The sequence below is a fragment of the Musca domestica genome, unplaced genomic scaffold, assembly GCF_030504385.1.
Source record: "Musca domestica strain aabys unplaced genomic scaffold, Musca_domestica.polishedcontigs.V.1.1 22, whole genome shotgun sequence".
NCBI classification, from domain to species: Eukaryota; Metazoa; Arthropoda; class Insecta; order Diptera; family Muscidae; genus Musca; species Musca domestica.
The window spans coordinates 11,146,083-11,161,981 of record NW_026712262.1 but is presented as its reverse complement, the minus strand read 5'-3'; the positions used below and the strand labels follow the sequence as shown (position 1 = coordinate 11,161,981).

The 15,899-nt window shown below is 34.9% G+C and overlaps 1 long non-coding RNA gene across 1 annotated transcript; it reads right to left on the bottom strand.

The window, feature by feature from the left end:
• Positions 1-12,415: 12,415 nt before the first annotated feature.
• Positions 12,416-13,083, bottom strand: LOC105262248 (uncharacterized). The gene is made up of 3 exons (XR_891725.3): positions 12,937-13,083; positions 12,795-12,878; positions 12,416-12,739 (listed from the first exon to the last, which is right to left on the bottom strand). It is a non-coding gene; the product is annotated as an uncharacterized LOC105262248 (long non-coding RNA).
• Between the last annotated feature and the right edge of the window lie 2,816 nt (positions 13,084-15,899).

The following is a 15,899-nucleotide window of genomic DNA, read 5'->3' as shown; positions in this document are numbered from 1 at the left end:
TTAGAAAATTATTATTATAATTACTATTTAGAAAACTGATAACTGTACATTAAAAGGTCGCATACGTATTTTGCGTATACGGAAAATTTAGTTAGAACAAAACACCGTTGAACTTGTATCATCGACTGTGGCTGCAGTTATAACAACATTTTTTTCTATTTTATAGATAATATAAAGAAGTAAAACACATTAAGTTCGGCAGGATTGAACAGTTAACTTTTAACTAACGAGGTGGTTTTCAAGTTTACCCTTCCTTCACATTTTCTTCAAATTCTCTCCTTCATTGCTATGAAGAAAAGTTTTGTTTAAATGAACAAATCTGTTTTTTTACTTATTGTAATTTAAAATAGGCAGTTTATACTTATAAAACAAATAATTATCAAAAAATATTTTGAAACAAAAAAAATGTTTATAAAATTTAAAGGGGTACAATTTACAACCACGTTATAAAATATGTCACCTCATTAGTTAAAGGCTAATACCCATCCCAACAGGTGAAGAAAACCTTTAAAAATAATAGTAATCGAATTCAGTATTCAAACGAGATTCATTTTGAACTGCAAATCCCAGCGAACTTGTTGTAGAATTTGTTAAAAGCATGACCGCGGCAATTCTAAATAAGCATATATTAAACCTTGAGCATACATAGGCAAATTATTTGCTACAAGTATTGTTATATATTGTGAATTTAATGTACCAAATTTGTAACAATTATATTAAAATTTGGAAAAATCTTGAAAATTTCCAATATCGGAAAGTGCCGTTATATGGGGGATATAGAAAAACGTGTTCATATAATTCAGTGTTTCGTCACCGAACGTGGATTCCATTACAGAATATAAATATAGATTTTTAATCGAATGCGTTAGAAAAAATGGTTAAAGTCATGGGAAAGCCAAAAGCGGGAGGTACCGTTATATAGGGGCTAGAGAAATCATGAACCTATGGAGCAAATTGTTTGACACAGTATTTGATATATATTGTGAACTTCAACAATCGAATTCGAAACACATCCTTTGTTATATATGGCTTAAATCTTCAAAATACGGAATACCTTGAGGTACCGTCATATGGGGACTATAGGAAAACTTGGATCTATATAGACATGGAGAAATCCACTCCATGTTACTAAGTCGGGAATTATTAATTAGACTAGTAGTTGACAGATCACGAAAGGTAGGCCAGGGAAAAATTTCCTTGAAAAGATACTTAAGTTTCTTATGTCGGCCTTGAGGATTGGGTGGCGATCAGGATCTGCTGTGCGTCTTAATATATCCCTTAGCCTTGCTTGCTCAGTGATGAATCTTTGTATATTGGGTGGAGGATCTCCAAGGAAAGGACTCCTGACTTCCTGGGTTGGCACGTTGCTTTCGATTGATAGTACTCCATTGAAATCCAGAACAAGCCCAGGCGTTCTCAGATAATAGTCTATGTATGATCCTCCATATTCGTTAGGTCTGGTTGGCTCTAGTGTTGGACAGAGATCAAGGTTAGGACAGCTTTTGAGGAAAGAGTGTATGGCAGGTCCTCTGTGTAAGTCACACTCCTCCCCCATCGTGGTGTTTGCCATTTAGATCACACACAACAATCACTTCTGCTAGTGCACACAGGTTGACAATATTGCTGAGGTTAGCTGCGTTGGAGTTTGCCTGCGGTCTTTGCTACATTGCAATAAGGATTATATTTGTATCATTCCTTGTCCAAAACCTTGCTCCGCAGTATTCTATTTGTCCGGTATTAACAAAAATCTGCTCTGTCTCACGTTGATTTTTGTTCTTGATCCTGATTCTGCTTCGTAGTTTATTTTTGCAATTTATTTTCCTCCGTGGTACGAATAAGCCGTAATACACTTTTTTGGCGCCGATGTATATTTGTTACACATGCTCTCATTGGAAGTAGTTGTAGTTGTATTAGTAGACAGGCATGAGACCCTCAGCGGTCACCTAGAACCTCTGCGTTCAATTGTCTTTAGTCTTTGAAGCGAAACCCAACACGGCCACTGTGGCCAACACACCATATTGAAAAGAGGTAATCCTTATTGTTGAAAAAACACATCAAAGCAATTCAATAAACCAGCAAATATTGCAAGAAAAGAAATTAATACTATTTGTTTGTTTTATTTCTTATTGTTTCTTTTCCCCCATTACTCTACATAAACATTTTGGTCGCATCGAGCCGGATTTGCCAAGTTGAGAAGTTTGCCTGGATATTAATTGCTGTTTTTGTTATCTCTTTTACAAAGGAATCATCTGCAAAACACACATCCCCCCTCATTAATCGCACCACCGCATCAACATCATCTTATTCATCATCATCAACATCAAAAAAGGTACGTAAGTTCAGTGAAATTTGTTATTGTGAGCTTAGAGTGCTATTTATTCTGAAAAAAAATAAGTGAAAAGTGTTAGTTTTTGTTTGCTTCGCGGTACTGGTCGGCTTTGTTTTACCCTAATTTGCGGTATCTTTAAATATACAGTCCACAACAATTTTATTTTGCTAAAAAATCTATTAAATATTCCTTTAAATCGAGGCTTATTCGCATTATTTTCCATTTTCTCGCGAAATAGTCGAATTTCCCGGTCACATTTATTCAAAAATATATATTTTTGTTTATAAAATAACCTACCGCTGTAGTGTGCATAATTTTGTTTTCGATTATTGTAATATTCTCCACACATTTCTGCATTGTCGAGTGATCTCTTTTACATCTCACCAATTCGGTATTACTCTCAACGAGAATAAAATCACCACATTGCAAGTGCCGCTTTTTCTAACAAACATACAAACATACAAACATACCAACACTTGCTAAAGCCTCCCGTACCTCGCCCCAACACACACTGTTTGGTCATTTTCGTTGGTCTGTTTGTCTTGTCATTGCAATAACAATAATCCCTAAAATTCCAAGCGCCTTTTTCTAGCGTCAGTCTACTAACCAAAACTATAACAACAACTTATTTATTTCTCCAACTCTCACTGTTGGTTCGTCGTCGTTGGTTAGTTCGTAGCGAGGCAGTTGCTTACCCACACACACTGAGCGCTCTGCTGACGCTGCTTGTGTTTTATTTTCTTTTGTGCGATATCCGTTGCGATCATTGTCGTTGGTCAGCTCGTAGTGTGGTAGTTAACCCACCCCCGTCACCGTTCGACCATCAAACACTGCTTGTGTTTTATTTTTCTTTGTGCGGTATTCGTTATTCACCACTGCAAAGTGGGTTCAAGTAGAAAAAATTGTGAATTATAAAAAATAAAATTTTGAAAAATAATTTTTATTTTGTTTTTGATAATAGTTGATAAAAAAGTGTTTTTGGACTTTTTTACTTTTTGTCACCCTACTTTCGGCATTTTGTATATACTTTTTATTGTGCTCTTCTGCAGGAAAAATAGCGATATTTTAGAAATATATTTTAAAAAGTTTGCTTATTTTTAAAGAAATTAACAGTACGCGTGTACATTTCAATATTTTTCAGTCTGAAATACGTGCACCCTACACTCGGCACAAACCGACAATTTATCATTTTTCTTACTTTTTCAATTTTTTCAATATTGTTTGATAAATATAGCATATTTAAATATTGAATAATTATTTTTTGGTTATTAATATTCATTTTTATTTGCATTTTCGTAATACATTTCATTCTAAATAACCTTTTTGTTCTTTTTTGCTATATCTTTGGTAAATTTTTGGAAGTTTTTCAATCTTTTCTCCGTCGAATTAGTTTTCCTTTGGGATTTTTCAAGTATTTCGCATTTTCTTTTGAAACTTTCTTTGCTTTTACCTTTATTTGGGTGTTTTTAATAAGACTTTGCGTCATTTGCTTCACTTTATTTGAATATTTTCATAGTATTTGTTGAAATCGAATTCTGAAACCATGTCGGTCACTCCACTAACTCAATTTATTCGGGCATCTGATAATGTTGTTAAATTTGCCGCTGCTTTTAAATTGATTAAGGCGGAAACTCACACGGTTTTCAATTTAGAAATTCGAAACACCGAACTTCAGGACTTGTGGTATAAGGTCAAGGATACTTACGAAAAGTATCTCGATTATTTGATAACCGTTGAGGGTACTACCTCAGACGGAATTGCTTCTGCTGATGAAAAATATCAGTCCACCAGGGAAAACTTCGTTGAATGTTTATCGGAAATAACCGAAATGTTGCAGAAACTAAGGTCTGCGAAAACACCTCCTTCCACACCATCTGAAATTCGTGTTAGTACCCCCCAGAATGACCAAAGTCAGGTTTCTGTGGCGCGGTCATGCAATAGGTCGAATACTTCACAGTCAGGTACTACCAATCCAAACAATGTACTGAATAATAGTTTGCCGCCTTTATCCAATATGGCTTATCCAGATATTCGGAGTACTTCTGATATCTCAGTTTCGAATTGGAGTTTACCGCCTTGTGGTTCCGACACCATGCATAACCTTAATTTACCGCCGTGCGATATAGATGATTTCCACGGAGATTTTTTGTCGTGGCCCACATTCCGGGATTTATTTTCTGCAATGTTCATAAATAATTCCCGATTAACTGATATTGAGAGGTTGTGTCATTTGATTAAGAAAACTCAAGGTGAGGCTAGGGAAATTGTGTCGAAGTTTCCACTCACGCATAAAAGTTTTGTTCTGGCTTGGAAAGCTCTTAGGGATGCTTATGACAACAAAAGAATTTTAGTCAATAGTCATTTAAAAATTCTGTACGATCTTCCATCGTTAGCTAATGAAACGAGTTCAGGTCTTAAGACTTTACAAAGGGGCATTAACGGTTGTTTATCTGCCATGTCAGTCTATGACATTGTCACGGATCATTGGGATCCTATTATAGTTTTTATTTGTATTCAGCGTCTGCCAAAACTTACGGTGACACTCTGGGAACAGAGTCTCAAAGATAAGTCTTCCTTATCGTCATGGGCTCAGCTCAATTCGTTCCTCATGGAGAGAATTCAGACGCTTGCCTGTTTGCAGGACATAAAAGGTATAGATTCGTCAAAATCCCCAAACCAACGCAACGTTAAGGCACATTTGGCGAAAACTCCCCCTGATACAATAAAATCTTATCCAAAACATCGTTGTGTTGTATGCCCTAATCAAAATCATGCGCTCTACTCTTGTCATCGTTTCAAAAAGATGTCTTTCGATCAAAAAATTGCTGTTGTAAAAAGTATGGCTTGTGTTTCAATTGTTTGTCAAGAGGTCATTCTGTTAGTAATTGTCCCAGTGCACATAGCTGCTATGTATGCCATGAAAAACATCATACGCTTATGCATAAACCCAATCGATCGGTACCTACAAATAGCTCCTCTTTAAATGTTTCGCCTACAGTCCGAGTCCCAAGAACTCATTCCAATTCTAATCTAGATAATGTTGCCTCAACATCCACTGGTGCTAATCCGACTGTAGTAAACCGTCAAGTGTTTCATACATCGCATAATTCGCGAGTCCTTCTCAGTACCGCCATAGTAAATATTGTTCACGAGGGAAACTCTTATCCAGTTCGAGCCCTCATTGACCCTGCGTCTGAGGCTAGTTTTATAACGGAGCACCTTCAAAATAGATTGAAGTTATCGTCTCGATCCACTCTTGCAACCATTTCCAGTGTAAATGGTTCGTCCTGCTTTAGTTCGTTCTCTGCCAAATCTGCAGTTGGCTGACTCAAACATTTTTGACTGTCGTTCAGTAGATATGTTGTTGGGTGCAGACATATATCCGCAAATATTGTTGCCTGGGGTACAACAAAATATATTAGGTTCTCTATTGGCGCAAAATACCGTCTTTGGTTGGATCCTCTCGGGTCCAATTCCCTCCTCACCCTTGCAGGTCTTTGCGACTACTTTGAGCTTTAGTGAGGAAGACAGCCGCAATAAAACCATTCTGCGTTTTAGGGAATTTGAGGAGGCTCCCAAACGCAAATTACTTTCGTCATCAGACAAGTTCTGCGAGGACAATTTCCGGTCCACAACAACGAGAAACTCGAAGTGTCGTTACGTTGTCCCACCTCCCATACGTTCTGAATTTCCTCACAGCCTGAAAATTCGTGATTCGCCTCAGAATGTTTTGAGTCCATTTTTATGGAATGAAAATTCGCTTCAACGCAAACTTTCTTATAGGTGTCCCCCTTCCTGCTCTGCCAGAACCCCTTGTTTAAGAATCGCCATTGAGTTTAGTCAATCGGTATAAAAAACGTAAGGTATTGACGCATCAGCTTTCTATTAGGTTTAAAGAAAGAGTTTGTTTCGAATAACTAACACATCCTTGTAATGATAGTAAGGTTCGCGTTGTAGACGTCCGAACTGCTTAGGGTATTATTAGGCGACCAGTCGTCAAGTTAGTCGTGTTACATAATTAAATCTGTTGTTTGCGAAATATACCTCGTTTGGTTGGGTAATTTCAGGCCCGTCAATTTGTAATTGCCGCGGTATAGATATCTAATTATATGAATTAAAATGATTTGAATAAAATGCTCACAAATAAACTGAACTTACGTCCTTGTAAATCTTATTGTACATATTTATATATAACATAATTCCTTTGAGCTTTAATCAGGTGATACACATGCATGTATATCAAGGTGGGCGGCAATGTATAAGTTAGATACTTTGCCCCTCAACTTCCCTTGCTCGATCAATCACGGATGCTGATTGGCGCACAGACATCTCCTCTACAACTCCCCTGGCGGAGACCGTAGTGAGCGGATCGTCGCTGGGCATTGGTTGTTGTCGGTAACCTCACCTTGTTACACATGCTCTCATTGGAAGTAGTTGTAGTTGTATTAGTAGACAGACATGAGACCCTCAGCGGTCACCTAGAACCTCTGCGTTCACTTGTCTTTAGTCTTTGAAGCGAAACCCAACACGGCCACTGTCGCCAACACACCATATTGAAAAGAGGTAATCCTTATTGTTGAAAAAACACATCAAAGCAATTCAATAAACCAGCAAATATTGCAAGAAAAGAAATTAATACTATTTGTTTGTTTTATTTCTTATTGTTTCTTTTCCCCCATTACTCTACATAAACACCCGCCTTTACAAAATTTTCTTCATAGTGCAGTTTGTTGCACCACTTATCATGTTGTACATTCGTTAAAATCTGTTCACTACTTCTTATTGCAACATTGATATGTTAATGCCAGATTTCAACGAATTAGCGCTAAGGCTACCACCTTACTTCAGTCTGTCTTGGTAATTCCGTCTTGGCTATCGGTTGAGTGTTTGTGCTCAACATTGTAAACATTGCACGTTCGTGTGTAATTACTAAGGTAAATTTAGTTACGTATCTATTGAATATCAATAGAGAATACATTTATTTAACAAGAAACTAATACGATCGTGTTTTATTTCACTTTTCTCTCCCCCTTTATCGGACCGCACTAATATTTGATCCTGTCGAGCCGGATTCACCATCTCGGATTAACATTTGGTCACTTCGAACCGAGATAAGGATTGCATCTCTTGGCTAAATTCCCATACAGTCCATTTGATTTTGGATTTTTGGCTTCTATGTTCGTGTGTAATAAATCCACATCATCATCATTATTATCCTCAACATCATAATATTCCTTTATAAACAAATTTTTTTATTGTTGTGAGCCCGCGAAAACAAATAAATAAAAATATTACAATAACAAAACGGCCACTTTACAACGCATCGCAGTGTTCCATTTTCGTTTGTGGTCAAAGCCCAATTGTCGTGGACAACATCATAGAACCGTGCACGTGCAAAAGAAAAATAAGTTCGAAGAATTAAAAACAAAACATTTTGACGCATTTGTTTTTTTTCAATGTCGTTCGATCATACACACACGCTGTATACATACATACCCTTGTTACTAGCAGCCGTCGTTTGACCATCAGTAATAAACATACATACGTTGATCGGTTGTTCTTCTTTGCTACGTGTACGCTATACCACTCGAGTCGGTCGATCGTGGTTAAGTAACACGTTTGATACAACCTTAGTACTTTTTGTGAATATTTTATACAAGTGTGTGTATGAATAGTTAGAAGCATTTTGGACAATTTAAACTGCGTACACCCAATAGTTGTCACATTTGAACTAATGTGTTCGTTAATTGTTTTTTTATTCTAAAACTAAATACCTTGGTCGATATTTTGATTTTTTATGGTAGAACATTTTCGTTTTGTGTGATATTTTTATAAATTTTGGCAAATATTTTAGAATATTTTCAGTTGATTTGAATTTTCTTTGGATTTTTTTCGTAATCTTATTTTTACACAAAAATTTCACACTTCTCGTGAAGTTGGCGTTCAAGCTAGCTTCCCAATATTGTCTATTGGGAATCCTAGTGTCGTTAAGAGTTTTGTTGATCCGCCTCATATAGATAGTGTCCACAACCTAGCTCTGCCTCCTTGTGATATGAACGTTTTCGATGGTAATATTCAAAATTGGTTCACATTTAGAGATTTATTTAGCGGCGTCTATATAAATAATTTGCGTTTGAGCGATATTGAGCGCCTATGTTATTTAGTGCGCAAGCTCGAGAAATCGTCTTGAAATTGCCTCTGACCAACCTCAGTTTCGGCCTGGCGTGGAACGCCTTAAAAGAAGAATATATTAACCCTCGGTTACTCGTCCATAGTCATCTAAAATCTATTTTCGCGCTTTCAGTTCCCGAAAAATAAATCTCTGGTTTGAAAGTAATTCAACGTGGCATTAATGGATGTCTTTTGGCGATGTCCATATACGATATTCCTACGGATCATTGGGATCCAATTATCGTTTTTGTTTGTCTCCAACGTCTCCAATAAAACTACGACTACTTTGTGTAAGGACTTGCCATCGTCATCGTTTGTTTAACCTGCTTGCGTAAGGGACATGCAATCAAAAATTGTAAAAGTTGTCGTCGGTGTTTGATTTGTAATCGAAGGCTCCGTCTTTTTGTCCCTCGAATTCTTCCCCAAGTACACAGCCATGGTGAAAGTCGTTCATCAAGGCGGTTCGTATTCTTCTAGGGCGTTGATAGATCCGGTCTCTGAGAAACTAAAGCTTCCTGTTTGTTCGTCCAATTCCACCATTTTGGGTGTTAATTGTTCACTTGCGGCTATATCCAAAAAACTTTGTAATATTGAAATCAGAAGTAGACTAGAATATTCGTTGTCCCTGAAAACATCAGCGGTCGTGCTGAACCCGATTTCAGGAAATCTACCGCCCAAATCCGTCACTGTGGATTCACATACTCGTTATTGTAGCAAATCCGTTACTGCAGATTTCGTGGAACTTAAATCCGTAACTGCGGATGTTGTTATTGTACCGTGACGTAGCCCCAGTGAGTTTTGTTTTGAACTTAAAACACTTGGCACAAATCCGAATTCATAACTGGAGGTTCTTGGTGACTCTGAATTATTTAATTATTTATCGTTTACTTTCGAAACTGCTCAGATATCTTCACTGTACCACCACCTTATACCTTATATATGATGTAATTTGTTGCACCACTTTTCATATTCTACATTCTAACACCAGGAGTTCAAATAAATGTTTAATATGGTTTGGTTCACGCCAAACTTTTGGACAGGATGACAAATCCACGAGTTTGTCTGCACTGTTTGAAAAATTAATAGTCATTGATGGTAATCCGATGACTTTCGTTTAGTTTGTGTTCAGCTAGTAATAGAACATCTGGTTGGTGTTCATTGATGAATAGCTGAAGTTGGTGTGGCTTTTCCATTGAAACGACAAAAATGATAATAAAAAGCATGCATTTTAATACGAATGTTGCTTAATATGCATACAACAGTTGACCCCACTTCTGACATTTTTATCCTTTGGAATTCCCCCTTGAAGGAATCCAAATTTTTTAGCAAGTCTCCAATGCTTTTCCGATGTTTTGCACTCCCGTGTCATTTTCTTGGCTATGTCTGCGGCTCCGGTGGTTTCCGTCATCTTCATTGTTTTTGATCCTGCCGCTGCTGCAAAAATCATTATGTTTTTGTGGTAGCTAGGTATTCTGACCTAGCTACTAAAATAAACGAATATTTTTTTACGAAATCGAAAAGTTGTATTTGGTATTGAATGTATATCGTTTTTAGGACACTGATCTTATTGTTGGAACTGTTAATAATATTTTTAATGGTTTGTGGACAGATTCAAACCTTATTAAAGAAATATTTTTTAGGGATCCAACTTTTTGATAATCATTGAATAATGCAGCAAATTATGAAATTTTGTCTGCAGAGTAGATCCTGTAAGTTTCAGATATAAAGAATTGTATTCACAAACTAGTTGATGAAAGTATTCTGACAAACATTTTTGAAACAAATCTGATATTTCAACAATTTGTCTCATTAAAATATACACAAACCATTCTTCGCATTCAGGGATAAAATCACCTATCATTAAATTCAATCATTTACCTAAAATTAAAGTTTCAGAAACTGATAATTTTAATTTTTTATGAAAATCTGAACTGATCATTGGGGGCTTATTTCTGCTATATACTGGTCCGTAATTAAATGTCAACATTCTATAATTTAACTGATTTAAATTAAAAAACTCATGATCCTTTATAAAACGGGTCAATACAAATACTGGGTAGTACACTCCCTCTTTCATCACGTCTACACAATAATTTTTTGTGACATGAAAGCCTTTCAAAGTATTCCAGACAGATTTTTCTTTGGTTCCAGTGACCCAAAAATCGTTTTTTACTAAGTCACTGTTATAATTTTCTGGATTTCTTAATATTTCAATGTTTTCGATGGCTGCAACTCTATGTATTTTCCGATGCTGTTTTTGAAAGCGGCAATAAAAATTACTTGGAAAGGTTTCTGAAAATCCAAGGATTGTATAAAATCCTAAATTATCTCCATTATCTAATTCTTTTAATATGCCTATCCTCGAATGAAAATCTCTCCCCAATTTGTATTTCGAACTCTAGTAAATTATTAAGTTCGTTTCTAAAAGCTTCAAACACAGTAGTGTTAACAAATCTTTTTGAATCATCCGCGAAAAGCAACATAGCTACAAAAAAATGTGATAATTTGGACTGAAGGTATTCAGGAATGCATGAAATTTTTGCATAAAGTCGACCAAGTTTTTGAAAGTCAGTGCGAGAACCAAGAGCATTATCATGCTCAAACTCGTCAAAATATATAAAAAGAGGTAAACCCAACGTATCTGCCTGGTATCGCCAAGAAGATAATGTTTTGGTTGAGTCTCGGTTTTTAAGCTTTTCCTTCTATTTCTGGTTTCATCATCAGCCTCTTCAATAGTCTATGTAAGAATGATAATACGTTATTAAATCATAAAACTTAACTCTACTAAGGATATATTCCTTGCAGTAATAAATAAATGCTTCCTGGTGATCAATTTTAGACTCTTTCTGTAGCTTGGCAAAATTTATGGTATTAATATCAAAATATATACTATTAATAAAAATGCTTTGAATTTAAACTAATGTAGAACATTGTGTTTTTTAATATTGAATTTTTTTCCAACGAACTTACCTTCAGTTGAATTTATATTCAGATAAATTTATATTATTTGGTATTTGGAATACTCTATTCTCGTGTATTTTATCTGCTCTAGCGATAATGTCATGGTAAAATTAAGAAGGTAAAGTCATTTCGGATAAGCATACCCATCCCTGCATGTTCTGTAATTTAACTTTTCAAATTTCACTACATAAAAAGAGGTTCCCATCGGGTATAATGGATTTATAAATACAAATTTTGACAATGAGATGTTGTTAAATGAATAATTTTTGAAAAAAAAAAATGTAGACATATGATTGCATGACTTTACCTCCTTGATTCTACCATGGATAATGTGTTAATATTGTTTCTATGTGTATGATTCTGCATCAATATAAGATTTTGACATCTATTTTGAGCTAAGTCAATAAGGTAGATATGTATTAAAACATAAACCATGGTAGAACTAAGAAGGTAGAGTCATGGAATCATATGTTTACAACTTTTCTTAATTTATACGTTTGACAATTTGGTGGGAACTGTTTGTATGCGTTGAAATTTGACAAGGTAAATTACAAAAAATGCAGAGCTGGGAATGCTGATTAGAAATGAGGTTACCTTTATTTCATTGTACCATGACAGAAACATAAAATATATTAAAATAATTAATAATTGTGATTCGTACCAATTCGTACGCTTCCCCAAAATTAAAATTTATATTATTCAAAATATTCGGCAAATTGTTACTTCTTGTCTCTGGCTAAGAGTATTTTCCAAATTTCTTTTACTGTATCCCAATCAGAGCCTGAGGTATTCAGAACTGTCAGCTCGGCCTTATTTATTTCAGTTTTATTTAATAGTTGGGTGTATTGACTAACTGCTTTATATAACTGTCTTAAATTGTTACTTCTTGTCTCTGGCTAAGATTTATTTCCAAATTACTTTTACTGTATCCCAATCAGAGCCTGAGGTATTCAGAACTGTTAGTTCAGCCTTATTTATTTCAGATTTTTTTAATGGTTGGGTGTATTGACTAACTGTTTTAAATAATAAAGTACTTGAGTAACATAACTAAACACATAAGCCCATATACAGTTTGATAAGAAATCGTTTAATCAATCGCATCCAATCGCATACTAGAGAAACAGCACGTCTCAGCTCAATTTACTTCGCCGATTATTGTAAGCATCGAATAATTTTGATCTGATGCGATGACCCATTTTAAAGGAAATATAGTAGGTTTTCTTGCTTCTACTGGAAAAATCACTATAACTGACTGGACAAAAATCTTCCTTTAGGATCCTGCAATTAATTAGTAAATTAATAAATTGAAATACTTATTTAAAATGTAATTTACCGTATATATGATACAATGGTCTTCGCTATTTTTGTCCTTTCTCTGTTTTCCAGTTTGGTATATTTCAAGAATCGTTTTTATTGTCTACAATGTAATGCAATTGTTTAATTTGTTTTTAGTTATAAATGCTATGCATACATACTTCTGTAAATGGAAGATAAAGGAAATTATCTCTTTCAAGTATAATATCGCTTTGGGTCGAATCAGTTAGTTCAGTTTAATTAATGTTAATTATTGACTGACTTGGAGTGATGCCAAAACGTCTTGGCCTGTAAAAACAAAAATAGGATATTAATACGAAAACTCTACTTTTGTAAAAAAAAAAAAGTAATGGGAGTGTTTTTGTCAAAACCAGAGTTTAGCACAAAATACTTTCCACTTAGCTTAATATCCAATACGACGTCAATTAAAGCGAAAAACTGTCGAAAAAAAAAGGATGAAAAATGCCTTCTTTTATTAAAAATTTATTATGAATTTCGACTTCAGCATCGAAAAAGAGATTATAGATTTTCTTGAAAAAACCCAATTCCACCCAAACACAAGAAGACTATTGATAAAGGTTGAAAATACGATGCCGAAAGTAAAACAAAAGCACACACTTTTCTCTGCTAAGTAACGGGATTTTGCGAGCATTTCTCATTTAGGTGTTGACGTTCTTACCAGCAACCATTGAAGGTAGAAGGTAGATGCATCGACACAGCTGCTGGGACAATGAATTGTCAAACCAATTTTGGAATTGAAAATGTGGGATGAAAACTTATTTAAATTCGTAAAATTTGTTGAAAACACGTATCATAATTACCTCCAAATGACGTATGAAAATCTACTTATATTTGAAAAGAAATTTAAAATTTTGTGACATATTAATGTTGCCAAGCGTTGGTGCATCTACCTGTATTCTTCTACCATGCAAAGAACCATATATATAGTTATTATTAAAAATACTATTTTTGCCTGGTGATGTCATTAAGATTTGTCATTTAAAAGCCACCATCATTAGTTCCTACAAATTCACTTAGCAAACAGAGAGGAGGGAGAAAAAATCATATGCATACGTACGTCCAAATGCATTTAGAGATTAGTCTCTACTTACCAAAAATAAAGCAAAAGATCTCTTAAAACATTAATAAACATTGAGAGACAACAAATTGCTTTATGTTTTTCTTGTTGTTTTCTATTGTTTTTTTTTTTTTTTTTTTTTTTTTGTTATTGTCAGGAATTAGCATGCAGGCAACTTTGTTATATTATAAATGTATGACCATACTTAAATATTTTGTTGTTGTTGTGTATGGTCAAAATTGAGGAGTTTTACAATACCCATAGTCGCGACAAGCATGCTATGGTCCCTAGAATAATACTATGGTGCATAGAAAAACTATATGATTCCCATCACAATATAAAAACCATATTTTTTCTCTGCGTGCATAAACACTGAAATGCACAGGACATATGTAAAAACCATTCCGTCTGATAATGCATTTTTCCAATCGAACGCACCTATTAAATATTATTAAATTGAAAATGCACAATCAATAATCCTTAAATGTTCAAATTAAAGGCGCATGCGCAAATATTGCTACACTTCAAGAAATGACAAGGAAATCGTAAAAAAGACAACACCTTTTCAAATTAAATCAAAATATACGTGTCAATGACTACATTTTGTCTATTAGGAAGACAAGAAAAGTATAACTATACCAAGGAAAAAAGAAATGACATTTTATATTATATAAATTATAACCTGTTGTACAGTGGTTTCTATTTACCTGCATCAACATTAGCTGCGCATTGGCCTTTGCAGACCAAAAAACTTTTGTTATGCCATTTTTTTCTGAATCCCTTTATTTGAATTGTATTTAAGTGCCCAATCGATAGCTGCACATTGGACATTCCTGCCTCGAAAATTTGGTAATTTTTTTTTAATTTGGTTACAAAAGTTGTATTTATCTGCACAAGAAAATTTTTTGCAAACTCAAAAAAGACACTAAAACTACCACTTCGTTTTTGTTTCTGTATTCGCAAAAACAAAAACAACACAAGAAAAGAGCATGCATTAAAAACATATTCTCGCTTCCTCTCCCACACTAAAAGATGGTTATGCTGGATAAAACACCACTGATGCTCAAATACATACGAATAGAAAATTAAAGATACCTGCACTTTTTGTGCACGTAAGTAAAATTAAAGATACCTGCTTCATTGTGCAGATAAGTGCAATGAAGCTACCTGCATTTTGGGCATTGCTGCACAAGATGTCGTGCAATTTTTGATTGTGCAGGTAAGCAAAAAATACTGTATATCAAAAAAGATATTATAGCAGGAAGTGTCAAATGGAGTTTGGCATTAATGAAGCAAGTTCTGTTAGGGTCCATGCTGGGATAATGTTAAAGTTTTTATTATGGGTGGGTATTTGTATACCCTCTACTTTGTCATTCCGTTAGTAACATCCCTAAATATTAGTCGTAGACCCCATAATGTATATATATATTAATAATCAGCATAAAATTATAAGTCGATTTAAAGATGTCCGTCTGCCTGTCGATACAGGCCACATTATTTAACGTAGAGCGTCATCATTTAGCAGAATAATTTGTATTGTATCTAGGATGGTTGGTATTGAAAATGAGATATATCGGTCCACATTTTGGTATAGTCCCCATAAAACGGTACCTCCCGATATTCGGTATTTTGATGACTTTTACCACATTTTTCATGGATTTGTTTAAAAATTGGTATTCGTTTGTCATAATGGGTTCTAGCTCCGGTGGCGAAACATTGTAGGTATAGGTCTACGCTTTGTGTAAAGTAGAATAGAGTCCAATCTCCCTCTTCGATTGTCAACTCAATCCCTTTTTCTGTGAGAAAAGAAACACGACCGCTTCGTTAGGGTGTTATTTCAATTCTGATTTTATTTAAAAAATATGTTCCTTACGTACTACTGAAACTAATCTAACTTAACCTAGTCGCAGCCACACAATTGTTCTTATCTATTCTAATATTGAATGGAGAACATTGCAGGGCTACTTGTCATTTCATTCAAGTGGTCTTGCACATCTACTGAGCGCATCGATATCTGTGCGTGTGGGTCATAACCTTTATTATCTC